Here is a 14,188-nt window from a genome sequence, read left to right as displayed (position 1 = left end):
GGCATAGTAAACAATCATATGGTTACTGGGGAAAGGGGCTGGGAAGGGATAAATTTGGGAGTTTGAGACTTACAAATTTTAGCCACTATATATAAAAATAGATTTTTAAAATTTCTTTTGTATAGCACAGGGAACTATGTTCAGTATCTTGTAATAACTTTTAATGAAAAAGAATATGAAAACGAATATATGTATGTATATGCATGACTGGGACATTGTGCTAGACACCAGAAATTGACACATAATTGACTGTATTTCAATAAAAAAAGAAAGAAAGAAAGAATTGATGAGATACCACAGGAGAATCCACTGTGATCAAGAACAGATTAAAGCCTAAAGCTATCCAAATTACAAAGGACTCATCTTTGGAGGCCTATCAAACAATATATTTAACATGCACACCCACCTTCAGACTTTCCTAATTTTGGTTAAAAAGAACACTAACAAATATTAAAGTAAAAATAAAAAGACCTTTCAAAGGGTTAAACAGCTCAAGGCCCTAAAGCAACACAGCAACAGATCTGAGATAAGAATAGTGATGGAAAAAAAAAAGTGCTGGAGGATTGTGCTGCCCCTATTTTACACTGAAGTGGGGAACTGTGTTCCTACCATCAAAGCATCTACCAAAGCAAACATTATAATGGCACAATGTCTCTTATGACTTTCTATATCCCTGGAAGCACTAAAAAGATTATGTAACTAGAGTTAGTTATTGAGCCCAAAGGGGTGGTCTCCACAGAAACTTCTCTTTCAGGCATCAAAGCTTACTGTCCCCTTAAGCCTAGGTTATCAAGCAGTTAATTCATTCTTTACAACATAAATGTTAACAGAAGGTTTACCCTATGCTTTGCTCTTTGAAAATTTCTCCTTTGAAGGCTCCAGGGATAAAGGGAAATTTGGTACAAAAATTTAAAAGAAACCTACAATTGAATTTTTCTTTTATTCTGTCCTTTACTACACTAACCAATTACTAAATCCTTCAAACTCTTGCTTTTACAAAACTCTTAATATTTGCAGCATTTTCATTTCCATAGATACCACCTCAATCCAAGTTACATTTCTTATCTGGAAGAGACTCACTTGGTTAGTTACTTTACCTTTGAAGATCATCAGGCTATGCCATCCTAAAATATGCCATTTTGGCATAAAGATTATTTTAAGCTGAAGACATCTGAGATTCAACAGATGTAGAAAAGAAATCTTCTCAGAGCCTTCCATATCTGATTAAAAGTAGAACCTTCTGAGAAATGAGGACTGCCATAAATTCCCATTCCAGGTTGGCTTCTACTCCCAGGAGAGAGACTAAGAGTAAACCTATTATAAATCCCCTATCTGGAGGAGGTTCATGGTCTTAAAGAAGAAGGAAAGGCCATTTAAACCCACACAAGCAAATGTTATCACAAACATTCTTATCTCCCATTTGTTCTCCCAAAGACCCATTTGCCTTTCCCAAAGAAACTTGTTTGTTCTTCCCATAAGAGCCTTTTTTCTCCTTCCTTTCTCCTACTAAACTAGGCATATAAGTCCCAAATTTTTACCACCTCTTTGAGCTACTCACCACTGAGCTCTCCTGTGGTATATACTTTGCAAATGTCTTTTCTCTTGCTAATCTGGCTTTTGTTGGTTTAATTTGCAGGCCCCCACACAGGGAACCTAAGACCTGTACAGAAAAAGTTTCTTCCTCAACACCTCCTTCCAGACTATACTGTAAACCTCAGGTAAGCCACTGAAAGGCTAATCTAATAAAGTATTATGTTAGTATTGCTCCTATGTGCCAGAACTTTGGGCAAACTCCTCAGCCTGAACTTCAAGATTCCACATGCAAAGTCAGCAGGGAAAACAGGTGAAGTGATTTTGAAAAGGTAACCAGAGGCCTGCTGGTACTCTCAGAAAAGATCTTGGTCAATGAAACTAGCAAGTAAATGACAATACTGGACCAAGGTCTAGTCCTTGGATGTACATGCTCAGGAAACTAATTTTATTAGTTCAGTCAAGGTTTGGGGACTTCAGTTACAAGAGACAGTTTATATACTATAAATCCAATTTATTAATTGAGAAATAAAACTGCCAAGTAGACAAAAAAGGAAGCAACAAGTGAGCAACATGTTGCCTTTCCTAAAAGGAGACCACCTAGGGAAACTAAAATGGTATCATCTCACTATTAGCTTCATACATCTTTCACTACTTCAGGGGTAAGCAAGTTGGAATTCTGCCACCAAGAGTCTAGAGAGAGCTTTCTTGGCTGACAAATAAATGTATTTGTCCTTCTTCTCTTTAGACTTTATAGACCACTGCCCATATTAGCCACTGTTACCAACATGTTATAATTGCCAAAATGACTGTCTACATTAAGGGTGGAGACCCTTGATGGGATAGGTTTTAAGACAATACATCAGCTGCTAGAGAACAAAGCCAAGGTAGGGCTTTTAGGGTACCACTTAGTTTAAGTCAAGGCCATTTTACTTCTCAGCATTTTAGTCTCTTAATTATATAGGAAACTCTCATGCAATCACTCAAATTTTTTGTTCCTTTCCTGTTAATATGCTGAATATGTAAGTTCATCAGAGCTACTTATTACTACCTTTATTACATTTTTTGCCTTAGGGACGTAAAACAATTACTATGTGTAATTTCTGGATATTTACAAGAAGTTCTATGTGGTTCCCACTCACATATATTTGATTAAATTTATCAAGTGTCATCTTTTCTTAAATGGCTTAATTAGGTCAAAAATATATTTATAAATCACAATGCTCCCACAAATATTGCTGTCCCTTCAAACATCAACACCTATTTCCCCAGATTTGCCACTTGTAGCTTTCTTGCCTGAGAAATACTTCACTTAATTAAGGCTTTTCTCCAAGCTTAAGACATTTAACAAATAAAAAAAATTATTTACTGGACCTTATTGGAATAGAAATTTCAATTTAGCAACATTCTCTACACATAATTTTCATCAACAGAAGTTCATAACAACAAATAATTCTGTCAGGTTCCCAAAGTGTTCAGAATATGCACAGTCTTGTACCATACTAAAATGCTTTCAGTGGGGAGGGTATAGCTCAATGGTAGAGTGCATGCCTAGCATGCATGAGGTCCTAGGTTCAATCCCCAATACCTCTGTTAAAAAAAATAGATAAAAATAAATAAACCTAATTACCCCCCAAATAGAATAAAAATAAAATGCTTTTAAACAATTATCTGAAAATATAATGGATAAGCAAAATGTGGTGTATAATATAAATATATATACAATGAAATATTATTCAGTCTTAAAAAGGAAGGAAATTCTGACACATGCTACAACATACATGAACCTTGAGGATATTATGCTAAGTGAAATAAACCAGTCACAAAAAGACAAATACTGTATGATTCCATTTATACGGGGTACTTAGAGTAGGCAAAATCATAAAGACAGAAAGTAAAATAGTAGTTACCAGGGTCTGGGGGAAGAGAAAATGGGGAGTTACTGTTCAACAGGTAGAGTCTCACTTTTACAAGATGAAAAATTATGGGGATGGATGGCAGTGAAGGCTGCACAACAATGTGAATATATTTAATACCACTGAACTGTACACAAAAATGGTTAAGATGGTAAACTGTATTTTAACACACAAAAAGAAAAAAGGATGCCATTAAGTAAGTAAAATTTCCTATTGTTATATAATGGATGTAGATAACAGCCAACATTCAAATACCAGACAGAAGATTCTATAATACTGATCAAGTACAAATGATACAACCAAGGGAAAAGTACACTTACCTGCATAGGTAGGCTATCTAGACCTTTTACTAACTTTCACAGTGAAATGCTCATTTTAAATGGAAAAAAATGAATTTTACTCAAATAAATGGATAAAAACCATTTATCTCAACTATTTTCCCAGTCCTCAATTAAAAGTACAGAAATATAAGAGCTATAAATAAATTCAGAAGAGAAAATAACAGTGAAGGATGTCAACAAAATATTGGGGGAAAAAAGAAAACACACTGGTTAAGGATAAAGGTTTCAATGTTTATGTTCATTTTTGCTCACTCCTAAAAAGGGGGTGGGGGACTTTAAAAAGCACCCACACACAGACAAGAGATAACAACATCAAAGTTCTGGAAGGTGGAAAGTAGAAGGAATAGATAAGTGACTGAGCAGAACAGAGCTGATATCTAAGCCAGCAGTGAGAGAAACGCTAAACAAAGAAAGCTCATCTGAACCAAAGAAACTAAGAAGGCCAAGGAATTAGAGTCACCAGACAGACAGCTCCTAAAGTAGAGTGGCAGATGGGGCTGAAAACAGGAAGACTATTCCAAAGTCGACAGAGGAAGCATTTAGACCCCACTATAAGCCCTACAGCCACTCCATGACGCACTCAGGACAGAACTGCCCTTCCTCCCTCATGTTAGAAGACTGGATACAGGGAGTTCCCAATATGGTGGAGTAGAAAGACCTTGAGCTCACCTCCTCTCACAGGCACACCAAAATTATAACTATTTACAGAAAAAGTATTGATTAAAAAGATAGGAACCTACCAGAAAAGATCTTCTACAACTAAAAATATAAAGAAGGAACCACAATGAGATAGATGGGTAGGAGTGGAGAGTCCTGGTATGTTCAAGACCAGTCCCCCCATCCCAGGTGGGTGACCCACAAACAGAAGAATAATTACAATTGCACAGGTTCTCCCCGAAGGAGCGATGTGGCTGAGTCCCATACTGGGCCCCCCAGTCCAGGGCTCTGCACCTGGAAGATGAGTCCCCAGAACATTTGGCTTTGAAGGCCAGTGGGCTTACTTTTGGGAGCCCCAGAGGTTTGTGGGAAATAGCATGAAGTCTCTTAAAGGGGGCACACAAAATCTCACATGTACCAGGACTCAAGGCAGAAGCAATAATTTCAAAGGAGGCTGGGTCAGAAATACCTGCTCATCTTGAAGAGTCTCCTGAAGATGGAGGAGACAACTGGAGCTCAGCCTGGGGACACAGATACTTGTGGCAGACATTCTGGGGAGCTTGTTCTATCACATGAACACTCGTGCTAGCAATCATCTTTTGGAATCCCCCCTCTACCTAATTAAGCTATTTAGGACCCAATCCCACCCAACAGCCTGTAGGCACCAAAATGGGAGCCTCAGACTGAGGAGCAACCTCGGCAGGGACATATCCCCACCCATCAACATGGTATGTGTACATACACGCACACATACACATACACACAATGGAACACTACTCAGCCATAAAAATGAATGAAATGAAATGAACTGAAATGAAATGTTGCTATTTGCAACAACATGGATGGACCTGGAGGGTATTTGGCTTAGTGAAATGAAATACGTCAGACAGAGAAAGACAAATACTATATGTTATCACTTACATGAGGAATCTGAAAAATAAAATGATTGAATATAACAAAACAGAAACAGACTCACAGATACAGAGAACAAACTAGTGGTTACCAGTGGGAAGAGGGAGGGGCAAAATAGGGGTAGGGGTTTAAGAAGTACAAACTATTATGAATAAAATAAATAAACTACAAGGATATATTATATAGCACAGAGAATATAGCCAATATTTTATGATAACTATAAATGGAGTATAATCTAGAAAAACTTTGAATCACTATTGTACACCTGAAACTAATACAATATTGTAAATTATACCTCAATAAAAATTTTTTTAATAAAATTAAGTAAGTAAGAAAAAAAAAAGAATGGACATTAACTTTTTGGAAACACTGAATCAAAAACATGCTAGATTTGGTTATCAAAGTCTGTAAGACGCTCCCTCCGCCACCTCTGGAGCACTCTTCCTCACTAGGCTTGAAAAACACTGGCAGCCACAATGGAGGCTTTCATCAAGTGATTGGTGACCCCTGGCTGTCCCATTCACATTTGCGTATGAGGTACCAAAAAGAAAGAAACTCAGGATATATAAATGAGGTTGGTAAACTGGTAGGGCTCACAGAGGGCCATCAGGAACAAGCTGGGCCCTGCCTGACCTTTTTCTCAATGGAGAGGAACCTCAAGTGTCAATATACAGAGGTTTTTGCCTCTGATACTGAATTTCTCCAGAGACGCCTCCAATCTCCTTCTGAAAACACGCTTTCAACTCCTTTGGGTAAATAGTAAGAGTGCAACTATTGGATCATATGGTAAGAGTATGTTTATTTTGTAAGAAACCATCAAGCTGTCTTCCAAAGTGGCTAAACTGTCTTGCATTCCCACCAGCAATGAATGAGAATTCCTGTTGCTCCATGATTTCTCCATCATTTGGTCTTGTCAGTGTTTTTGGATTTTAGCCATTCTAATAGGTATGAGATGGCAACAAGTCATTTTAAAAGAAGTGTCTTTTGCAAATATTTTCTCCCAGTCTGTAGCTTGTCTTCTAATTCTCTTAGACAATCCTAGTTTTTTGAAAAGCAAATTTACATATGGAACTAATCTAATACTGAAGACTTAAAATTTCCTTGATTTATTTTAAGGATGAATATTATTAAGCAAATTTAGTTGTTTTGAGTAACAGCTCTCAGCATATAAATAATATTGCTTTCATTTTCTGTTTAATGCCTATTTCTAGCCACACAAACTCTACAAAATAGTAATCTCAAAACTATTACAGACCAGAAATTGACACATTATAAACTGACTATATTTTAATTAAAAAAAAAACGATTACAGAGATAACAAGATATTGCCCACAATTAAAAAAAAAACTTGCTGACAAATGCTCAGCACAAACATTATTTTCAAGACTGGTAAGAATTTAAATAACACTTTATGGGGGAGGGTGTAGCTTGGTGGTAGAGTGTATGCTTAGCATGCACAAGGGCCTGGGTTCAATCTCCAGCGCCTCTGTTAAGAAATAAATAAACAAACCTAATTATCTCCTCCCCACCACACAAACACACACAAAGAATTTAAATAACACTTCATATCCATAGTCATTTTTTTTCTATAGCAAGGATTTTCACATTTTCTCCAACACTGGTAAAGGCAGCTGTACAGTAAGTGGGAGAAGGTTAAATACTTCTTCACAGTAGATTGCCAATTAGCAGGTGTACAAGGAATAAAAAAACTTAGAAAAATCACTATTTTGTAACCATTATAGGAATAACTGATTTCAGCAAATCACCAGCAGATGATAAAACCACTGCCTGAAAACTTGTTAGCAAATGGGGTATTTACATGATCTTCTTGCAGAAGACATTAATTACAAAGAGAAGCCTGGTGGACACAATCTTAACAAAGTAATCAAAGAAACATACCAACAACTGAATAACTGACAATACATCCTCTTGATGTGATGTAGTGAGGACATATCACAATGTAGCTCTTCTGCTAAAACTGTATAACCCAAATCTAGTCATGAGGAAGCAATGAGACAAGCTTATACTGAAAGAGAGGGCATTTTACATAATAGGCTTGTACTCTTAAAAAAATGTCAATCTTATGAAAGCAAAAAAAAAAGTCTGAAGAACTGTTTCAGAATAAAGACAATAAGAGAGTTACGACAACCAAATGCAATGCTTGATCTTGGACTTAAAAAAAAAAGTTGCTAAAAAAACAAAAATTTGCTTATACTACAAATTTTTTTTTTAACGTTGCCATAAAGGACAGTAAAGAAACAATTTGACAATATTTGAATACTGATTTTATACTACTTAACAGTATTGCATCAATGTTAAATTTCCTCAATTTTACACAATTATGCTTTGGTCAATGCTCTTGTTCTTAAGAGATAGAAGTAACTTTTCTGAAGAGTCCAGGGGAAAAAAAGAGAAAAAAAGTAAGAAATTGTATACTATTATGTTATACACTGTCATCTTTATGGCAAGGTTGGGAGGTGGGGAAGTCACTCTCAAAACTTCAAAAGCATAAGTCAGTAAGGTATATAGATTTAAGATCCAAACTTACACTACCTACATGTGCGGTTAAGAAAAAAACCCAAGAAATTAACTTAAAAACTTGTCCAGAACCACTGAAACCACTAGAAACAGGCAGAAGCAAGCCTGAAGGAGCCTTGAGAGAAGTTTTCATAGACCTGGATCATCAACAGCCTGCTGCCAGGCCACTGACAACCATTCCTCCTAACTTTTAGGCAATGAATTCAGAATTTAAAAATTTACAGATTGCACGTGGAAATAAAACACCAAGAACTCAAAAGAATAAGACAATGTTTAAGAGACTACACATCTGAGATGGCACACTGGGCAAGGCTAAGAGAAAGTATGCTTATTTGTGAATTTGTTAAACATGTTGATTTAGAATGCTGAGGAACGCAGTGGGTTAAAAATTTCTTTTAAATCACTTTACATATTTTTCTTTTCTAGAAATATTATTATTATTATTTGTTGATGTTGGGCAGGAGGTAATTAGGTTATTTATTTATTTATTTATTTATTTAAATGGAGGTACTGGCGATTGAACCCAGGACCTTGTGCATGCTAGGCGTGCACTCTACCACTGAGCTATACCCTCTCCCTATATATTTTTTTCTTAAAGAATTAGGTTATAATTCACATACTATAAAGTTCACCATTTTATTTTATTTTTATTTTTGGGGGGTAATTATCTTTGTTTATGGAGGTACTGGGGATTGAACCCAGGACCTCACACATGTTAAATACGCACTCTACCACTGAGCCCACCAAACCCTACCCTCTGCCACCAAATTTACCATTTTAAAGTGTACAGTTCAATGCTTCTTAGTATATTCAGAAGGATGTGCAACCATCATCACGTTTTTATCACCCTGAAGAGAAATCCCACATCTATTATCAGTCACTCCTATTCCTTCTCTTGGCAATCAATAGTATGCTTTGTCTCTACAGACTTGCTTATACTGCAAGTTTCATATAAAGAAAATCCTATAATTTGTGTCCTTTTTGTTACTTGCTTCTTTCACTTAGCATGTTTTCAAGATTCATTCTAGTTGTAGCATGTGTTAGTACTTCATTCCTTTTTATGACTGAATAATATTCCACTGTATGGATAAACTGCATTTTGTTAACTGATTCATCAGCTGATGGACATTTGAGTTGTCTCTACTTTTTGGCTATTGTGAATACTACTACTAAGAACATTGACATGCAAGTTTTTTTGTTAACCTATGTTTCCAATCTTCTTGGGCATATACCTAAAAGTGGAATTGCTGGATCATATGGTAATTAAACATTTAACTTTTTGAAAAATAGTGCATAGTTTTTCTCTCAGAAAACAAATGTAGTTGTAATTTGTATGACTTCAAAATAACTTTTAAAAAGTTATTTTATGAAAAAATTTAAACATCACTCAGTTTTAACAGTGTGGAATAAGGTCTGCCCTTAGCCTCTGTCAGAAACACACAATTTCTCCCTTTTAGAAAATAATGTTGTTCTAGTCCACAAGTTATCTCTACAACTTTTCAAATATAGTATCTGGCATATAAAAAGAAACTAGAAATTCATGGAGACAAACACAAATGATCAAAATCCAACAGACATCAGAAACATATTAACAGTTATCAAACACAGACCTTAAAATTAGTATGCTTAACATGTTCAATTAAATGAAACAAAAAATTTATAATGTTGATAGAGAACTCAAAACTATAACAAGAACCAAATAGAAACTCTAGAATTAAAAAACAAAAACCACTAGTTTAAGAACTCAATTGTTGATTCTAAAAGCAGATGAGACCAGGAGAAGACAGAAATACTGGAAGGGAATATAGACCAAAAGGCAATATCCAGAACAAAGTACAGAGAGACAAAAGGATGGAAAAATAGAGAAAAGTGTATAAGAGACACAGAGTGACCACACACTTCTGGGATACTTTTGAGAATAAGAGGGTACTATTTAAGGTATTTAATCATATCATGACAACAGGTACAAAATGATACATGAGGTTATCTAACACACTGAAGACACAGGAAAAGGTCTGACACATGTGAAATTAGAGTCCCAGAGGGAAAAGAGAAAGCAAAGGGGAAAAACAAAGCTAGGAACTACACAGCTGAGAATTTTCATGTACAGGGGTAAAGTAAAATAAAGTAGGTAAGTATGGTCTGGCCAGATTATTAGAGAGTCATGAAAGTGAGCAAAAGAGACTCTAACAGTAGATTAGTAAGGAGTCAACGCAGATTCTTCTGTTGGTAAAAATTTAGGGACATTAATCTGGATACAGATGGGGGAGATGAAGTAAAGGAATTAGAGGCAGAAAGATTAGCTTGGAAGTCATTTTAGTAATCCAGATAAGAGTTGGTGATTAACACTGGATTAAGGTGACATAGTTAATAATGGAAGGAAATAGCAAATAATTCAAAGAAACAACTGAATAATTTGGCAAGAGATTATATAAAAATGGCCCAAGATAATCTCTCTAGCCCTTAAAACTGGGAAAAGTTAACATCAATTACTGAAAAAATAATTTCTGTTTCCCAGTTTCTAACATAGAGTTTTTAAATGTTTTAGATTCAGGTTTAAAAGCTCAATATGGCAAATCAGGAGCAGCTAATAAGAAAAGATAGTTGAGTTCAAGGGTAAACAGAACAAGAGTAGTAATTTTCCCACTTTCTAGGCATCAGAGTTATTATTAAATTATAAAGATCCTTTTTTTCCATTTAGAAAGTTCTTTGTAGACAAATGAGATACAGAACAGAAAAGTTTAAACAACTGAAATAGTCTTCTACCTGAAAGAGTTACAAAGGAAGTCTGAAAATAAAGAAATAAGCAGAGATATACTGAGTTGGTAGGGGGAGAGGGAAGAGCAAAGAAAGAAAAGGAAAAAAAAAACCAGAAGTAGCAATATTTATAACAATCCCAGGCCAAAAGTGATGAAATGAGACTAAAATTGATATTCAGTAATGATAAAATAATCTCTGAAAATATATTAGCCATAAACCTTTACTCATAATCATTATAGTAATAAAATAAAGTAAATAAATAAAATGAAATGAAGCAAAAATTCCAAGAGATACTGGGAGAGCTTGATAAAACCAAAACAAAACCTGAAGATTCAACATACCTCTGACACATTAAGTAGATATAAAAAAAAAATTGAGGGGAGAGGGGGTAGCTCAAGCGGTAGAGCACATGCTCAGCATGCACAGGGTCCTGGGTTCAATCCCTGGTACTGCCTCTAAAAATGAATACAATAAACCTAATTAAGCCCTCCCTCCAAAAAAAAAAAAAAATCATAGGCCCAAGGAATATCAAGAACACCTGAAAAAAATATACTGAGAATCTGAATAATAAAACCAAGTCTAATACATACACAGTGGTGTACAGGGCCAAGTCACTCAATCTTTCTGTACCTCAGATTCCTTTCTCATAAGGTTGTGGTGAGGATTAAGTAAGACAGTTTCTATAAAGAACAGCTGCCACAAATGAGATCCTTAACAAAAGCTCTTCTTAGTTACCTAACTCTATCTTTCACATTATTCTCTCAGGTTCAAGGGATGCCATAAATCGATCATGTCCTTGACCATAAAAAAAAAAAAAAATTCCAAGATGTTACTGCCCACAATCCAATAAACTAGAAACATAGAATAAAAAGTTAACCATGTATACATCAAGAAGCTTTTTATAATAAACACTGAAATAAAAACCAAAGTTATAATTTATCTAGGAATTAACAAAATGGAGACTATTTGACAACAAAACAAGTGAGACAGCAAAAGAAGAATTCAGAGGAAAATGTATAATCTTAAATGCCTTCATAATTTAAAAAAAGACCCAAATAAGTATTCAGTTTAAGAAGCCAGAAAGTAAAATAAACCAGAAGAAAATGGGAGGTGAGAATAAAGGCAAAAGTCATGTTTAACTAACTACGAACAATTTTAAAACCAGTCTAAATAAATAAGACCAATATCTGGTTTCTTGAAAATTCCAACAGAAATAGACTAAAGGGTAAAAACACCCTTCAGCTTATATCTAAAACAGGATATCTAAACCTTCACAAGTATTTCTCAACATAATCTCTCCTAATGACCTAATAGCTGTGGGCAGTACAGAAGGAATGTGAGGGTAGGGACAAATCTTAAGCTTTGAAAGAATATTATATGATTGTTAACTCTATTTCTTTCACATCTGTATGAATCAAAAGTCAAAAGTCAAAGCAGTATTTTCCAAAATAACAAGCTGGGTTATCACTTCTATAAATTCTTTACTTACTTTTACTTTTACTAAGATACTATTGACAGACAGTTGGCTGTGCATGTTAATTGAGTTGTTTTTTTCCATGTAGTGGTGATTCACAATCTTACCCTTTCTCTTGTAACGAAGGGCATACAGGGGACACCACCAGGGCAAAGACAAATTTTCTGTGTCACATACACTGGCATTTAGAGGACTTCTCTAATCAACTGGCCTACATTTACTCTACAGTTAAAAGCAATTATTTAAAATTAATTTAAAATCTTTTCAAGAAATTTAAAATCCTTTTAAAGATTTGAAACTAAGTTTACATCCCTTTAAGGATTTAAAATCCTTTTTTTTTTTTTTTAAGATTTAAAACCCAAACTTTATGAAAAGTTTCTTGATTCCCCCTGGGCATAGGGCATAGAGGACTAGATAGCCTTCTTTGCATTCTTCCTGGCTACACCGCCCTTATCCTGTCAAGGACTATCTGCAGTTTTTACTGACCATAGTTTGACAAAAAAGAAGCAAGGAACAGTAACCCCAGGCACTCTTTCCTCTATTAAATCCATGAATGAAAAAGTGGTGCCCTATGGAAATTCATCTTACTCAGTTCAATACTCCAAGTTGGAAATTACTTCCAAATTATCCACATATAAAGTTTAGGTAAGTTTTGTTCAAAAAAAGTATACATATTTGAAGACTCTCAAGTCAACATACAAGCCTTAAGAAATATGATAGTTCAAATAATAGCTAAATAGCCTGCATTTCTTAATCAGTGAGTCTCTATACTTTTCTTCCATTAAAAAAAAGTTGAGTAATAAAAGGTCACAACAGTGAGGAATTTTTTAGGTGTACTCTTCATTCTCTGTAATCTAAGTAGCACTTCAACCAGTTATAAATGCCATTCTTCATCTCTTCTATAATTAAGGAAAAAGTGTTTAAAAAGCAAAAGAAATATTTAGAAATGAAGTCTTAGGGATTTCTAGGTATTACTAAAATTAAATAACTTCTCTCTAGATATAGATTCCAAAATAAATACCTTCCACTCCCACTTGAGCAAAATGTAATTGCAGAGTATTGGGAATGAACCTTATCAAGTGAGCACAATAAATTCTATAGTGGTTGCATTTTCTGAATAATCAAAATTATCTTTTAAAAATCACTTATGTAACAGGACTCAGGTCTTCGGAAGCTCAAAAGTTAATGTCTTAGGCTTCTTTTTGCTTTGACACCCTGCTCTAAGTCATGAAGGTCATAAGCTAATGCAGTTAGGTGAACATAGGCAGGAAAAACAATGAGAAAAAAGATTTCTTGACCCCCACCTCCCTGCTGTACAATTCCAGTATGCTTACTTAGATAGTAGGTGTGAACTGTGTCCAAGTGATTCTTAGTCCTTAAATAAAACAATATAATTTGGAGTATTTAGCAACTTAAGACCTGCAAGTTCTGTTTCTATATTAATAACCACTCAAGGAAAGAAAAATACAAATATACAATAAGAACTGTTAGGTGTAAGTACAGTAACGGAAAACCCAGTGGTTTGCAATTTTTATGAAATGTAAATCTCAAAAGTTGGCATAGCCTTCCTAACTTTATACCTAAAGGTATACAGTTTGAAAATAGCATGAGAATCAACTACATGCATTTTACTGTACATGTCAGTATATATAACACTTGCTTCAACACTTATTTATCATCCACTGTGTGTTAAAAATATTAACTCAGGATTCCATTTCTCAAGCATTTTTAAGACTTCTGCTCAGGTGAAAAATGGAGTTGAAACATAAACTTGTAATTTAGTTGGAGCCACAATATCCACACTTGAAAAGGACTAACACATAAAACAACACACAAAAACCTGGAGTTAATTTAGTGTAAACAAAAGATCTGTTGTTTCTTGTTATTGCACATCTCCCATCGAAGTAATACATTTTACCACCTTAGGAGATCAGTTTTAAATAAGAATGTTGAGAAAATAGGTACTTTTTTCCTATAATATTCATTCATTCATTCATATCCCCCCTCCCCCACCCCTTCTCTCTGGCTGTGGAATGGCCAGAAGAGGAAGAAATACTCAA

General features: G+C 34.9%; 1 protein-coding gene across 8 annotated transcripts in view; it reads right to left on the bottom strand.

Annotated features, from left to right (window-relative positions):
- The window catches only part of ATG13 (autophagy related 13), a 42,695-nt gene that overhangs the window by 27,613 nt on the left and 894 nt on the right, over positions 1-14,188 (bottom strand). The gene's annotated exons all lie outside the window — the stretch shown is intronic.

The sequence above is a fragment of the Camelus ferus genome, chromosome 10, assembly GCF_009834535.1.
Source record: "Camelus ferus isolate YT-003-E chromosome 10, BCGSAC_Cfer_1.0, whole genome shotgun sequence".
Lineage (NCBI taxonomy): Eukaryota > Metazoa > Chordata > Mammalia > Artiodactyla > Camelidae > Camelus > Camelus ferus.
The sequence above is the reverse complement of the archived record's forward strand: the minus strand, read 5'-3'. Positions and strand labels throughout refer to the sequence as shown.